Source organism: Pecten maximus, chromosome 5 (assembly GCF_902652985.1).
Source record: "Pecten maximus chromosome 5, xPecMax1.1, whole genome shotgun sequence".
Classification (NCBI taxonomy): Eukaryota; Metazoa; Mollusca; class Bivalvia; order Pectinida; family Pectinidae; genus Pecten; species Pecten maximus.
The window spans coordinates 19501209-19516507 of record NC_047019.1 but is presented as its reverse complement, the minus strand read 5'-3'; positions in this window follow the sequence as shown (position 1 = coordinate 19516507).

The following is a 15299-nucleotide window of genomic DNA, read 5'->3' as shown; positions in this document are numbered from 1 at the left end:
TTTCCGTAACTCTTTTCGGTCTGAAAATCAACAGTATAACTAAATGTCTCGGTAAGTCAACTGAAGGGTCTCTATTTGTTGATGACTTCTTGATCTGCTATAGGTCGAAGAACATGCACACGATAGAACGACAACTTCAACAATGTTTGGGCAAACTACAAACATGGCCAGATGAAAACGGCTTCAAATTTTCCAGATCAAAAACTGTCTGCATGCACTTCTGCCAAAAACGAAAGCCACATAATGATCCCGATCTAACATTAAATGGAAGCGAAATTTCAGTTGTAGAGAAAACCAAATTCCTCGGACTAATTTTCGATTCACAACTCTCCTTTGTTCCACATATTAAACACCTAAAGGATAAGTGCTCAAAGGCAATGAATATTTTACGCGTACTATCCCACACCGACTGGGGTGCGGACCGTGAAATGTTCTTGCGCCTTTATAGGGCACTTATTCGATCAAAACTCGACTATGGGTCCATCGTTTATGGATCGGCACGGAATTCTTACCTGCAAATGTTGGATCCTATCCATAATCAAGTCTAGCACTTGGTGCTTTCCGAACAACACCAGTGCAGAGCCTTTATGTAGAGGCAAATGGACCATCTTTAAATGACCGAAGGAAAAACCTTACGCTTCAATATGCCGCCCAATTGAAATCTAACCCGAAAAACCCGGCTTTTGATCTTGTTGTCAATCCGCAATACCGAAACATATTCACTCAAAACCAAAAACTCTTACCAACATTTGGCATTAGAACTTCGAGTTTTCTTCATGAACTTAACATAAGCTTAGACAACATAGGCGAATACACCGTATCGGATGTACCGCCATGGCTTGTCGAAATACCTGATATTAACCTTACTCTACACGTGAGGGCAAAAACGAGTGCATTACCCGAAGAACACAAATCCTCCTTTCGGGAATGCATTAAAGATTTTCCCGATCACGTTCAGATCTACACTGATGGCTCAAAAGATGGAGTAAAGGTCTCCGCAGCATGCTATTCCGATCACCATTGCTCTTCAATCCGCTTACCAGATGGTGCCTCTATCTTCTCTGCGGAAGCATGTGCCATCGATTTGGCCCTCGACCATATCGAAGAACAACGCATTAGAAAGGCAGTTATTTGTTCCGACTCTCTATCTGTCCTTCAGAATTTACAATCACGAGATCAAAGAATATACTCATACAAAACCTTGTTTTACGAATATCTCGTATCTTAAAAAAATGCAAAATAACATTACTTTGGATTCCGAGCCATGTCGGAATTAAAGGCAACGAACTTGTTGACCGCCAAGCAAAACTTGCTCTAAATCTGCAACAAACAAATATTAAAATACCAAACACAGATTTCAAACCTATAATTAGTTCTGCCATTCAGAGTAAATGGCAGCAACGCTGGTCTCTCGAGACGAGCAACAAACTTTTTAAAGTACAACCAAAACTTAAAACATCAAAACCAAGTCGGAAGGATCGTAGAGAGGAAATAGTCCTCTCTCGGCTCCGTACCGGGCACACATATCCTACTCATTCGTTCCTTTTCAAACGAGAGGATCCACCGGTGTGTTATGCATGTGATGCTCAATTCACAGTGGAGCATTTTTTAATAGAAAGTTCCGATTGCAAGCACATTCGTGATAAATACTTCCGAGTCCCGGATATGAAAACCCTTTTCAGTTCCGTGGACTCGAAAACAATATTTAGCTACTTGAAAGAAATCGATCTATTTTATAGACTTTGATGTCTTTTACGTTACTGTCTTTGACGTTCTATTTATAACAAAGTTCACATTATCTATTCGTACATATTATTTCATATAATCTATTCGTACATGTATATATTTTACCATTTTTAACCAACTTTTTTTATCATAATGATCTAAATATACAATACGGATGCTTTTAAAAATGACAAATTTTATCTGATTTTAACTTTAAAAATAAAACATGTTAGAATATTGTTTGGCCCTAAATTACCCTAGTTGTCGATGGGCCGTAAAACACAAGCAAACAAACAAACATTAGGGAGTACCCGAATGTAACTGTAAAGGCATTTCATGACAATTTTTACAACTGATGATTTAACCAGCTTGTCTTAATCTTCAGCTATAAATGTAACCTTTTCAAATTAGTTTATGTAATGTACACAAAGCTGTGAAACTTTTGTATTATATTGATAAATAGCCCGAGTTTTCTCTGGCCCTGTCACCATGTCTGGTGTAGGGCCGGAGCGTGCTACTACAGTCGAACCTGTCTATAAAGGACACCTAAGGGACAAGACAAAACTGTCCTTTATAGAGAGGTGTCCTTTATATAGAGGTTCAATGAGTTATGTCCCTTATAAACGAAGAAACAAACCAAAGTCTGTTTATAGTACACTATATGTCTCCTGATTTATTATATTTAAACACTTAAACAAATGAATAAAAGACAAATAATTAAAGATAAATGCTTAATTAATTTTCAATCATTCATCTGACACAAAAATTGAAGTTGATATTTTTAATAATTTATATTAAGCCTATAGTTTTTAAAACAATCTTCACAATATCATACTATACTGAATATCTATTCAGACAAATACTCAACATAGTCAAAAATGTAAAGGTAATTCTTATCATAGTAAAATAATTTTCATTAATCCTCAATATTTTGGAAAATAAATATATGTTTGAAATATCTTTTCTATTACAACATTAACTCTTTATAAGTGAAAGTGCATTTTCCTCTGATAATTATAATCCCTAAGCATTTATTTTGAGACATATTTTCTGAAATCCATGTAGGGATTTAATTTAATAAATACCGTTTTCTGGTTCAGTAAATAAGTATAGTGTATACAAAGACACTCGGAACTCTTCGGCTGTTCTTAATAGGTTACGCAGTCATATTCCGAGGAGTTCCGAGTGTGAGAAAATGGCGGCTGACAACCATGTGCCTGCCCTGTCAGATTTGCATACGGTGGATTTTGTAAGTAAAACAATTATGACAGACATAACTATTGCTTTGTCCCTCTTTTGTTGGTCTTGATAATGATTTAATTACCCCCTGACCATTCTTGTTGTCTAGGCTATGGTTGAATGGCTAAGCTTAGCGGTCACCGGTTGAGTAAACAAACACCTCTGCCGATGGCGATCGGTCACTCTCTTGTAATTACTGCCCATTGTTACAGCAACTTACAGGTAACAGGACAATTAGTGACTGATGAAGTGGCTTCCCAAGTTAGCATTGCTGCCAGGGGAGTTGAGTAATTAAGGCTCTGCTTGTTATTTAGAAACGTTTTACACACAAATATCAACACGGATATGGTTTCACGTGTCCGTTATACAGAATTTTTAACAACTTTACGGACAAAACTAAGTGTCCGCTGTCCGCATTAGGAAGGTGTCCGCTATATACATGATATTTATATAGTGATTTTCATTGGGGATTCCTGGAAGTGTCCGTTATGGACAGGTGTCCGCTATATAAGGGTGTCCGCTATTACAAGTTTGACTGTATATGAAAACGTGGAATTATATCCGACACCGTTTAGTGTCGCTAAGAATTTGGTGCAAATACAATAAAATCAGATGTGACATAACACCTACCTTACATATATGGATAAATCATATATTTACTTACCCAAGAACACCCATTTAGTCCCATCTAGGTGTTTTATTTCGTACGTATAAATTTATAACTAATGAATTTTTGAATTTAATATAATTCACACAGGTTTTGGGAAATGATTAGCTTAGTTTTTTCTCAATTTAAACTATGCAAGAAGAAAAACACAATAAAGCATACATATGGTCTTTTCGGTCCATTGCGTTCCGATTCCGGTGGTGACAGGGCCAGAGTAAAATTGGGCTAATTAATAAAATGAAAAATAATTTTAGATAATCAAAATGTTTACCAATTGCATACCTTATACATGTACTACTTTTTTAAGTATATATATATAGATATCATTAATATCTTCAATAGATATTAATATTGCTGTGAAATTGTTTATATTGTAACACTGGTATTAATACTAGCCGCAATAAACCGCTCAGCTAGAGAGAGCTTCTCTTTAGCTAAATTGGTTGAGTGTAAGACTTGTAAGCTAGAGGCCCCGGCTTCGATCCCTAGCGGAGGCAGTGATTTAAATTTGATTAAGCATGCGCTCTGTTTACAATATTTATCACAGGGGGCAGGGGAGGACCAACGTCACAAAAAATGATTGTTAGATAAATAATCTGATGATGGTGGGCTAAAAAATGGACAAAAATGTTTTAGCCAACTCTCGAAAACGTTTTAGAACATTTGAATTTATGCCGGAAGCTAACTCCTGTAACGTATGCAGACATTCAGCGCACAATGTGTCTGTCAAAGGTATTGTTCAAAATTGTAAAACTTCTTACATTGTAGAGATGAAACATATATATATACACACACACATTTATGCTGACAATGTTATTATAATACAGTATGGACAGGATTAAAAATAATGATCCTTTGACAGGCGGCTCATGATACAAAAAAAACAATATAAATCATCATAATTATAATTGTATAGCTCTATTTTTTCGTTGAAAGAACATTGTTTGTGTTTGGTATTTCCATTGTTCATTTAATTTATACTCAAAAGTTGTAACTATGACTAGGTGCTGTCATGTATTCAACATTGAACATATCAACAATTATATGTGTTCTTGTCATTTCTGTTTCAAATTGAATTACATGTATACTTAAGTGCACAGATTAATTCTTAAATGTAAAAATACATTGTGAATATTGTTTGTAGATCAGTATAATAATTAGTCTTTGATAATGCAATTCAATAGTACTAGTCTCTGTGAACTGGAGAAGTGGACGTTTGAAACTTAATTGGACAGTTAAGACCGTCATCAGGATGGTTAAAAGCATTATGTTCATCAGGACGGTTTAAACACTTAAGTATGAATGTTAACTACTAAAACAGAAATTTGTTTGAAACACTTAAGTAGAAATATTTAACTATTTAAGTGGAAGCTTGTTTAAACAATAAGTAGAAATGTTAAACAACCTTACTAAAAGTGTTGACTTTAAACACTTAAGTGGATATGTTTAAATACTTTAGTAGAGGTTTGTTTGAAACTTCAATATGGTTAAAACCATTGTGTACATCAAGACAGTTAAACCATTACACTGTGTGTCCATCAGGATTGAAAACCATTTCATCTAATTGGCTTTAAACTCTTGAGAAGAAACGTTTAACTACTCAAAACCTCACTCTTGAATGTATCTATCAACAATCATGTGGATATCAGTTCAATCATTCTTGCTTTATTTCAAATATCACCTTTTCATCTGATTAACGCCTCCCTCAGTACTTTCAGTACTTTGATTTGTAGTTAAAACTTAAACTATGGTCCTCCTACTGCACTAATCACTATACACTACAAGTTAACAAATACTAAAACTACACATATAGATATAATGGTGAATGATTATTTGAGGGTGGGAAATCTCAGGTTAGAGAAATGCTGCTGCTGAAGCTTTACCAGGAAATTCTGAAGTGACCAGCATGTAGCAAGGGAACAGTCTGCTGACTGTTGCCCCTATGGGGGTTCACTCTAGCAGGGAAGTGTCCATCCCATTGGTCAAACAGATTACATATAACCAAATTTAGTCATCTGCTATTTGATCAGGGTGAGGCCTGCTTTATGTAATGTATGTGGCCCTGTTCACAGTTGGTGTCCAAATGCCAGCTGACCCTTTATTTACACAACTGTACCAGTTAATGTAAAAGCAAGCTTGCCCCCTACTAGCGGGGGATCTGGTTACTGGCGTAATGAGACTCCCTGATAAAATTGCCCACCACTCAAAGTATTAATAACATATTAACTAAATTAATATTCTCATTGAGGATATAAAGGCGGGGCTGCACTTTCTCAGCCACGAAACGTGCCGCCTCGACACTGACTTTTGTAACACTTGGAACTCCGCAATGTACATGTACGTAAGGCAAAACACACACACATTAAAGAAACCTTTCAACTTTTCTTGTAACATTCGAAACTCCACAATGTACATGAACGTAAGGCAAAACACACTGATAATTGTATTTTAAGATCATGTTATAAAGATATGTTAGAGCATAATGATACATGGGTATCAAATATCAAGAACGAATTATATAGAATAGGCCTAGGCTATATATGGCAAACAGAAAATATTGACAACATTTCTTACATTGTAATTAAAGACAGACTTTTAGATATTAACAGACAGGATTGCATAGAACAAATTAGAACATCTTCAAAGGGATTTTTTTTATACATGTCTAAGTTACAATGAATTTGGTATTCAGAGTTATTTGAGAAAACCATTAGGGAATCGAAAGGGTACTTCAAAGAAATTACTAAAATTCGACTCAGCTCATGATTTAAATGTAGAAAAATGTCGTTATCAAAATATCCAGCGACATTTGAGAATTTGTTCTGTGTGTAATTTAAATGATGTCGAGGATGAATTTCATTTTATTTTAAAATGCCGATGTTATTCTGATATTTGTAAAAAATATTTGAAAAGTTACTATTTAAAAAATATAATACAATTATTTAACGGACAAAATACCAAAGAATTAGAAAACTTGGCCAAATACATCAAAGTGGCAAATGTCAAAAGAGCTTCTTTAACATAGTTATGCTCTCCGAGTATATTGTCTGTGGCACGAATTTTTGTTTTTTGTGTGTTTTGTCTGATGTTGTCAATGTTATGTAAAATTTGTATATTACAATGTATGTACATGTATATGATACTGATGAGTCGGAAGACTCATAGTCAATAAAGAACTTGAACTACATTAGAAAGGTCTGGTGTAACACTTAAACAAATAAGAAAAAAAAATAGCAGTTATGAGACAACTTTATATTTTTTCTGTGTTTTAAACTTGAAATTAAGTGTGGACGAAGAGGAAGTACTGTGCATATGTCTGTTCTAATACGCTGAAAAAAGGTGGATTGCTAGTATCAGTTTTGGTATGACATCTTGTTCATGTAGTTATAAATAAGACTTCTATTGAGTACATGGTTTTACAAAGCTACAATTAGTAAAAAAAATGTTTGTTTCAATAGACGGAAATATCAAAACCTAATTGATTTTCATGGTGATTAATCACTTTTTCAGATATGTAACTAGTGATAACATTGTTATTAACACTACATGTGTAACTTTTATTATCATTAATTTGTTATTTTTTGTTTTTGTTTTTATCACTCAAACCTCAAAATCAATAACAACCTGTCTTTCCATTATGCGAAGATTTGGAAAAATTGGATCATATGATATAAGGAAATTGTTTCATCTTGTTCATTCTTCAATATATTTTTAGCATATAAAAGCCTACAACCTATGTGGCCACTGGCTTCTTGTTTTTCACTGTAAAGCATTTACTAAAATGAAATTGTGGAAATAATTTTGTTTGTCTTGCAATTGGATTTTAAACAAAAAAACAAAAGTGAAATCCAGCTCTAATCAACAATTTCCACAATTGAAAAAGTATGGGTTGTTGGAAAATTGGTAAAAAAACCCACTGCGGTCCATGAGACAAGTATCAGGATAATTATCGTGAGAGAAGCGTAAAGTGAAAAAATTACTAATTAATACCACCCTGCAGCAATTGTTGTAAACTGTGTCTTTGGGATGCATGTAGAAGGTAAATTGGTTCATAATTATAACACTATGGTGATCATGACTAATATTCCATGAAATTTCCAAAATGACACCCTGATTGGGAACGTCATACAGACAGCACTATTTTAAAAAATGAGGCAATATTTTGTTTATTTACTTGAATATGAAACAGGTATTCGACCATCAATCAAATGTTTTAGTGTTTTCTTCAAATAATGCTTTTATATTTTCAGATGGTGAGTGGATACCTGAAGGCCAGAGGTTTTCAAGTACAGAGGCAGCGAGTACGAGAATCACTTACTCGAGTAGATCCTCCTGAAGCAGCACAGCGATGGAGCTATGCCATTTCAAGAAGAACGTATAGAGTATCTGTGCCTAACAGCCTGTGGCACATGGATGGTCATATGCGACTTATAAGGTATTCATTTAATTACGCTGAAATCATATGACAAGTATCTATATAGATTTAATCAATGAAAATGTAAACTAAATACAATCATATGTTCTAATCATGAATATATCATTGCATATACACATTCCAGACTGAAACAACTTTAACTGCAAACTGGGTCTCCTTTTCCCTGTCAGAGGTGATAATATATATATATGCTACACAATATAACTATACTGAAACGAAAAAGAAACGCAACTTCAAATTATAGGTTTAATAAAATAATACTTGTGAGCATTATGTTTAAATTTCATATGTAATAGTTAATATTGAATATTGATGTAACATCCTTTAAATGTTTAGAGATTTTTAAGAACAGGTCACTTTGCTAGAAGGTCATGATTGGTAGTACCCTACGTGAATCCAAGTTGAAATGGCAGCAGTTTTGAAACCGTGCCCTAATATCGTGTGTGTCCTCCTCGAACAGTTATCACATCTCTAATTCTTTGTTGCATTGAGTTCATCAGGGCATTGACTTTCCGTATTGGAATGTTATTCCATTCTTGGACGAGTGCATTTGCTAACTGAGGGAGGGTATTTGGGGGGTTACGGCGATTTCGAATTCTTCTGTCTAATTCATCCCACAAATGCTCGATTGGGGACAGGTCGGGGCTATATGGAGGCCAATCTATAGGAACAATGTTCTGTGTTGCAAGAAAGTCTCTACAGACTCTTGCAACGTGTGGTCTCGCGTTATCTTGCTGAAAGGTTAGATGATGCTGCCTAACAAACGGCACAACATGGGGCCTAAGGATCTCATCCCGATAGCGTACGGCCGTTAAATTCCCATTGACTATCACCAAAGGCGTCTTCATACCATGGGAGATTCCCGCCCAAACCATAACTGATCCACCCCCAAATCGGTCGTGTTCCAAAACACAGGCGTCAGCAAAACGTTCGCCTCGACGCCGGTACACACGTTGACGGCCATCTGCTCGAAATAACGTGAATCGAGATTCATCGGTGAAGAGCATAGACCTCCAACGTCTCATAGGAAAACGTCTGGGCATATGTGCCGTTGCCCATTGCATACGACGTGCTCGACGTTGCGGTGTTAGTGGTAAACCAACGTACTGTCGCCTTGCACGCAAATTAGCCTCACGCAGTCTGTTGATCACTGTTTGGGGATGAATTCGACGGTTATGATTACCAATCGTATTCCTTGCCGTTTCAGCGGCCGTTAATCTCCTGTTACGCAGGTGTGCCAACCTAAGAACCCGGTCTTGACGTCGCGACGTTACGCGTGGACGTCCTGATCTCGGCTGGTCATCGACTCTTCCTGTTGCGTTAAGACGTGAAACTAATCGACTAATAGTCGATTTGTGAACTCTGAATTGTCGAGCGACGTGAAGTTGCGTGTTCCCTGCCAGAAGCATCGCTATAGCACGTCCTCTATCAACCTTTGATAACCGTGGCATAATTGTAAAAGGAATTATTGTTTGCAAAAGTATTGGCGATGATGTGGCTCAATGTTAGTGATGAATTGATACTGGTTTGAATGAAAAAAGAACGCATATGTTTGTACAGGCACGGTTTTTGATGTTTTTACCGCGCCGGAAGTGCATAGGTCTCTAGTCACACTTGGGTGATTTTGAAGATTGGTATGGGTGTTAGGCAGGGTGCATGTTTATTTCCGCGATTTTTATACAGATATATATATTTAATACAAAATTAATCACAATTTTCCATGTTGCGTTTCTTTTTCGTTTCAGTATATCTTTTTCATCACATGTAATCTTGCACTAAACTTTATAAAAATACTTGGTTTGGTTTGGTTTGGTTTGGTTTATTTTGTTTAACGTCCTATTAACAGCTAAGGTCATTTAAGGACGGCCTCCCGTGCGTGCTACATGCATGCGTATGGTGAGTGCGTATGTGTCTTTTGGGAGGCTGCGGTATGTTCGTGTTAAATCTCCTTGTGAACTTTTGCCGATTTATAGTGCTATCTCACTGAAGCATACTGCCGAAGACACACAGCAGACACCCCACCCGGTCACATTATACTGACAACAGGCGAACCAGTCGTCCCACTCCAAATATGCTGAGCGCTAAGCAGGAGTAGCAACTACCATTTTTAAAGACTCTGGTATGTCTCGGCTAGGGGACAGAACACAAAGCCTTCCTCACAGCGGCGAACGCTCAACTAAAGGCCAAAAGTGAGGCATTGTCAAGGGAGACATTAGGAAGAAGAAAGTTATTCAGAAAGAAAAGAAAAGATAAGATCCCAAATTTAGTCGCCTCTTACGATCATGCAATGGGGGCAGCAGGTACAATTCTTACGCCCTACATGTAAAAATACTTGATAAAAGAAAATGTGTTTCATGTGCCAAAAAAGATGCTTTCTGGCCAATTGTTTCAAAAGTGTATTTCTTAGATCCTTGTTTTTTGTTTGCTTTTCAATTGGGAAAATAGCATTTTAGGGAAACTGGGTAAATTATAGATATAGCCAGAAAGGAGGTAATTTTGAAAATCCGTTTTAAAATCAAAAGTGAAAAACTTTTTTTTTCCTTTGTATAATTAACATTGAAAATTAATGTCCACGTCGATTACAACTCTGTGCCAGTATAGTTTTTTTATTCATTTATTAGTTACTGAATTCTGGGTTTCATACATGCCATACTTTCAGGGGACAAATAAGGGAGATGGATGATTATTTTAAGGGAGTTTTGCCTAAAATAAGGGAGATTTGTGCATGACATAGATATCAACATTTTTACTAAGATATTAAACTTTAAAGCAATATTTATTGAGATATTAATCATACTATATGAAAACAATAAAAAGTTGTATAAAATGCAACTACATAATGTAGTATACATTCTGATGGGGAAAAAAATCCATTTTCTTATGTAACACAAAAAGTTTCACATCTTCATGCATATTATATAAAAGCATTTGAAAAAGGTACATTATAATAATATATAGTAAAAAATTAAGACAAAAAGGTTCATTTATCAGTTTGGATTTTTTTTTAAATGAGAAAGCTCCAGTCTGAGGAACACATCAGTTGTAACAATCACCATGAAATTTCCTGTTGGATTCCTATAATGGTGGACCATTTATTTTAGATATAGAAATATTCCAAGTGTACCAGTGTATGTAGTCATGAGAACTGAGGTTTTTCGTGGTAGGAGACTGCAGTAAATGTTATGAACAATCCAGATTTTGTATATTGTCTCTGTCATGGACAGTAGTCATTGTAAAACATCATGATTGACCACTAAGACCAACAGCTACATGTGCTAGTGCTACTTCTGATAGTTTTATAAAAGAAAAGATAAGATTTCATCATGCTATCACTGATCCACGATACACATTTTATATGAAAATCGTGTGTGATTTTGCGTTTGACCAGGATCTGAATCAATTACCATCGACAAAGTATGGTTCTAAAAGAAAGCAAACAATAACTCAAGTCTGTTAGCAAGGAGGGTTAAAGTTGTTTGTAAGCAATTGCAAGTTGCCTTTAATTTGTGGTGATAGATATTCTAGCGCAAACATAACACTATCTAGAGCTTTGTGTGAAGGTCATGTCCAATAGGAACCATTTTGATTGTGTGACTACTAAATTTATCCAAATCTCATAAAATGTTTTGGAAAAAAACTTCAGTAACAAATTGTAAACAAAAATGGCGCCAGAAAAAATCTTATAAAACCCATGTAGTATGTATACTGGCAAAATATTTACTGATATGTTGAATTATATGCAAATGTTGAATTTTTGTGTCCATATTATTTCCAGATGGGGCATGGTTACTCATGGCTGTATTGACGGCTATTCAAGATTGGTGACATTTTTAAGATGTAGTACCAACAACAGGTCGTCAACAGTGTTGGACCTCTTTGTATCAGCTGTTATGAAGTATGGCTTACCATCACGTGTCGGGTCTGATCATGGTGGAGAAAACGTGCAGGTGGCCCTTTTTATGAACTTGGTTAGGAATAGCTCATCAAGGAATAACCACATCACAGGCAGGTCCGTACACAACCAAAGGATCGAGAGATTGTGGAGGGATGTATTCAGACAGAAGTTGGGGATAGTTTTTACCAGCTATTCCACGATATGAAAGACAGAGGAATTCTGGATCCTTCTAATGATTGCCATCTCTGTGCACTACAGCTTGTGTTTGTGCCGGAGGTCAACAGACAGCTTCAGAACTTCAGGGAGGCTTGGAATGAGCAGAGTGTCCGGACAGAGTCTAGAAGGACTCCAGAACAGTTGTGGACACTTGGAATGCTTGGTGACACTGATGGTCATACAGCTGTCAGAGAAATGCAGAATCCAGACTCTTTGCAAGATCTAGAGAGTAAACTACAGTCCTTTGGGCTCTCTAGGGAGGATGTAGTGATGGACATTGAAGAAGAGAGAGTCATTGTGCCAGCTGCACTTCATCTTCCAGCTGAAATTCATGTGACCCTTCTCAGCGAAGTCCAAGATATTGGCAGTCTAGAGCAGAAGTATCTGCATATCGCAGCAAAGATTAGTGAGCATCATTCAGAATGATAACAATTAAAGTATTCAATGTTGTGACTGTGTCTGAAACATTTTCAAACTCGCATCTATAGATGTTGTTGCTGGTATTGGCGTGGCAGCTGCAGTGTAATAAAAATGATCCCTGAACTTGAATGTTATATTGACTCCTATGTTGTAAATATTTTGGTAATAGGATACTGTTTAAACCAAATACTTATTTTTTGTAAGGAACCTTTGTCCTAAGTTGGAAGCCCATATGAAACTGATAAAATCTGGAGACAAATATAGACATGAACTGTTTTTTGTTTAAGGAATTAAAATAATTTCATTCCTTCTTTGTCTACTTAGTAAAAACTGATTGTCAAACACCATGCATTCTGGGGGAAATATTTTGCTGATTTCTCCCCTTCAAAAAATTATATATTGGATATGAAAAGAATGATGTTTACTTTTTTCCAAACTTATGTATGATCATAATTTGCTTAGTGCTTTAAAGTGGTGGAAGCAAATGTTAACACTCTTTATAGATAGAAGGGTCTTTATTAAAGTGCTTTACCAAAATTGTGAATTTCATGACCCTGGGGTCTCGCGTTTCCCCCGGGGAAGGGGTAAACTTTACTACAGATTATATAGGGAAATCACATTTTTGACAATTATTTGTTGGATTGTTATTGGGATTCATTCTGATTTGGTTAATATGTTCAGCTTGTGATGACAGTTTGATGGGATGCACATGTTGGCCCTCATGACTGACCCCCAGGGACTGATGGTCCGGGTCAAAAAAGGGATCAATTAATCATATATTTAAATTAACTTATATTTAATTAAATTCTTCAAAACTCAGATGACTGTTAAGGCCCATGGGCCTCTTGTTTGGTTTTTTCCCCATAAAATAAGTGTAAGTACTATGATCATTTAAAAAAAAATTGTCATAAGATAATGAAAATGAATATATAGGATCATGAACTTGAAATTTGCAAAATAAGTTCAATTTCTTAGAATTGTCATGTGTATGCGAGTATTTAAGCTAAGGCTGCAGCTGCGGTACCATTCAGTATACTGTTGTAAACTTTACAATACTTTAGTAATTTATAACAATTAAACAGATATTTTTTGTTGACAGATGAAATTGAACAATCAAGAAATCAGTCTATACCATGTATTTAACATTAATTAACTGGACCATTGTGCTATAAGCTGTGGGCTTTTTACTGGCTAGGCGATCGGGCGCTGTATATCGTTAGTTTGAGGCCCAGTCAGGGTACGAGTCATAAATGTTTCTTCCTTCCTCATTTAGTGGATGATGCCAAGATCCTTCTGGGATCTCTCGTTTTGTGCAAGTACGTACATATTAAAATTGTATTTACTTATTGATCTTTTTTATATATAAAATCTTCAATGTTTTGCAGCTACTTTTGTTGCTTTTCAGTTCATGTAATCAATTAGCAAGCAGGATGAAATGTATTCCTCTGTATACCTTTTAAGAACTATTTATGTGATTGAAAATGCATGTGTATGTTATGAAAAAGTGTGCTTGTGTACATATACTTGTAATGTGTTGATTATTTCATAAAATGTAAATAAAATTTAAATGATATGAGTGATGTACAGACCCGTGTACGTTCGCTGTTCCGTCTTAAACGCAAACGCTACGGAAATGCTACGGAAATGCTACTGTAATGCTACGGAAGTGCTACGGTAATGCTACGGAAATGCTACGGTTGACGCTCACAAATAAACGACCGTTTCTGAATAAATTGTCTGGTTCTTATAAAAAGCGGATCCTAGACGAAGCGAACACGTAGAAACGACAGTGAAATTGTGTCTGATGGAGTGAATGTTGTATCGGGAAGTGGAAGAACGTTTTATCAAACTGTACTACTATAGAAAACCGCAGTATGCGAAAATTTGTACAACTTTTAGAAACCGGAAATATTAAGGTCATATAAGGATCTTTTAAATTTAGGAAAATTTATTATTCTCGGCAACAAAAAACGATAGCATTTAATTTCAAAATAAAATCACTCTCTACACTAGCGCTGCTGCGGTCGCGTATGTGTTGTCTCTGTGTGTCCGAACTTTATTGTTTTGTTTTTATGTATTTATCTATATTTTCACTGCATTTATTCACTGCATTTGTACTGATAAAGTGTTAATTTAGGTACAGGTAAACAGATCAAGAATTCTGAACACAGATTGACCAGGCTATGAATAGACCCCCTATAGGGCTAATTGTAAAAAGGAGAAACTGACCAGGTGTGATGATGACTTACACACCTGAGCCCGATGACTCCTAATCAAGTGTATATCCATGGCCATCAAGTTAAGTTGATGGTGGTGGGGAGGGGGGATTAGTACCCATGGCAACAAGTTAGGGGGGGGGGGGGGCAATTAAGTCAAGTACATGTACATGTCTGGCAAGTCTATATATAACGAGCACTGGTACATATTACTGGTTTGTAAGCATTGACGATGTGTTTAAAAGTCTGATGTCGGATCAGAGGAAGCTCTGGCTGGGGAGGGATAAAAACTAAAAACAAGACATCAATAATTATATACTTAAGAATATACAATGTACATGTGCAATCAGATACGTGTATATCACACGTCTGCAATGGAGCAGACTGTGTGTTTACGTGATAATGAATAACACTCTGAAAATAAATCTTTATTAATGGACTTGTTTTATGATCTAACCTTCAGTTGATTGACAATCAGTTAACCTT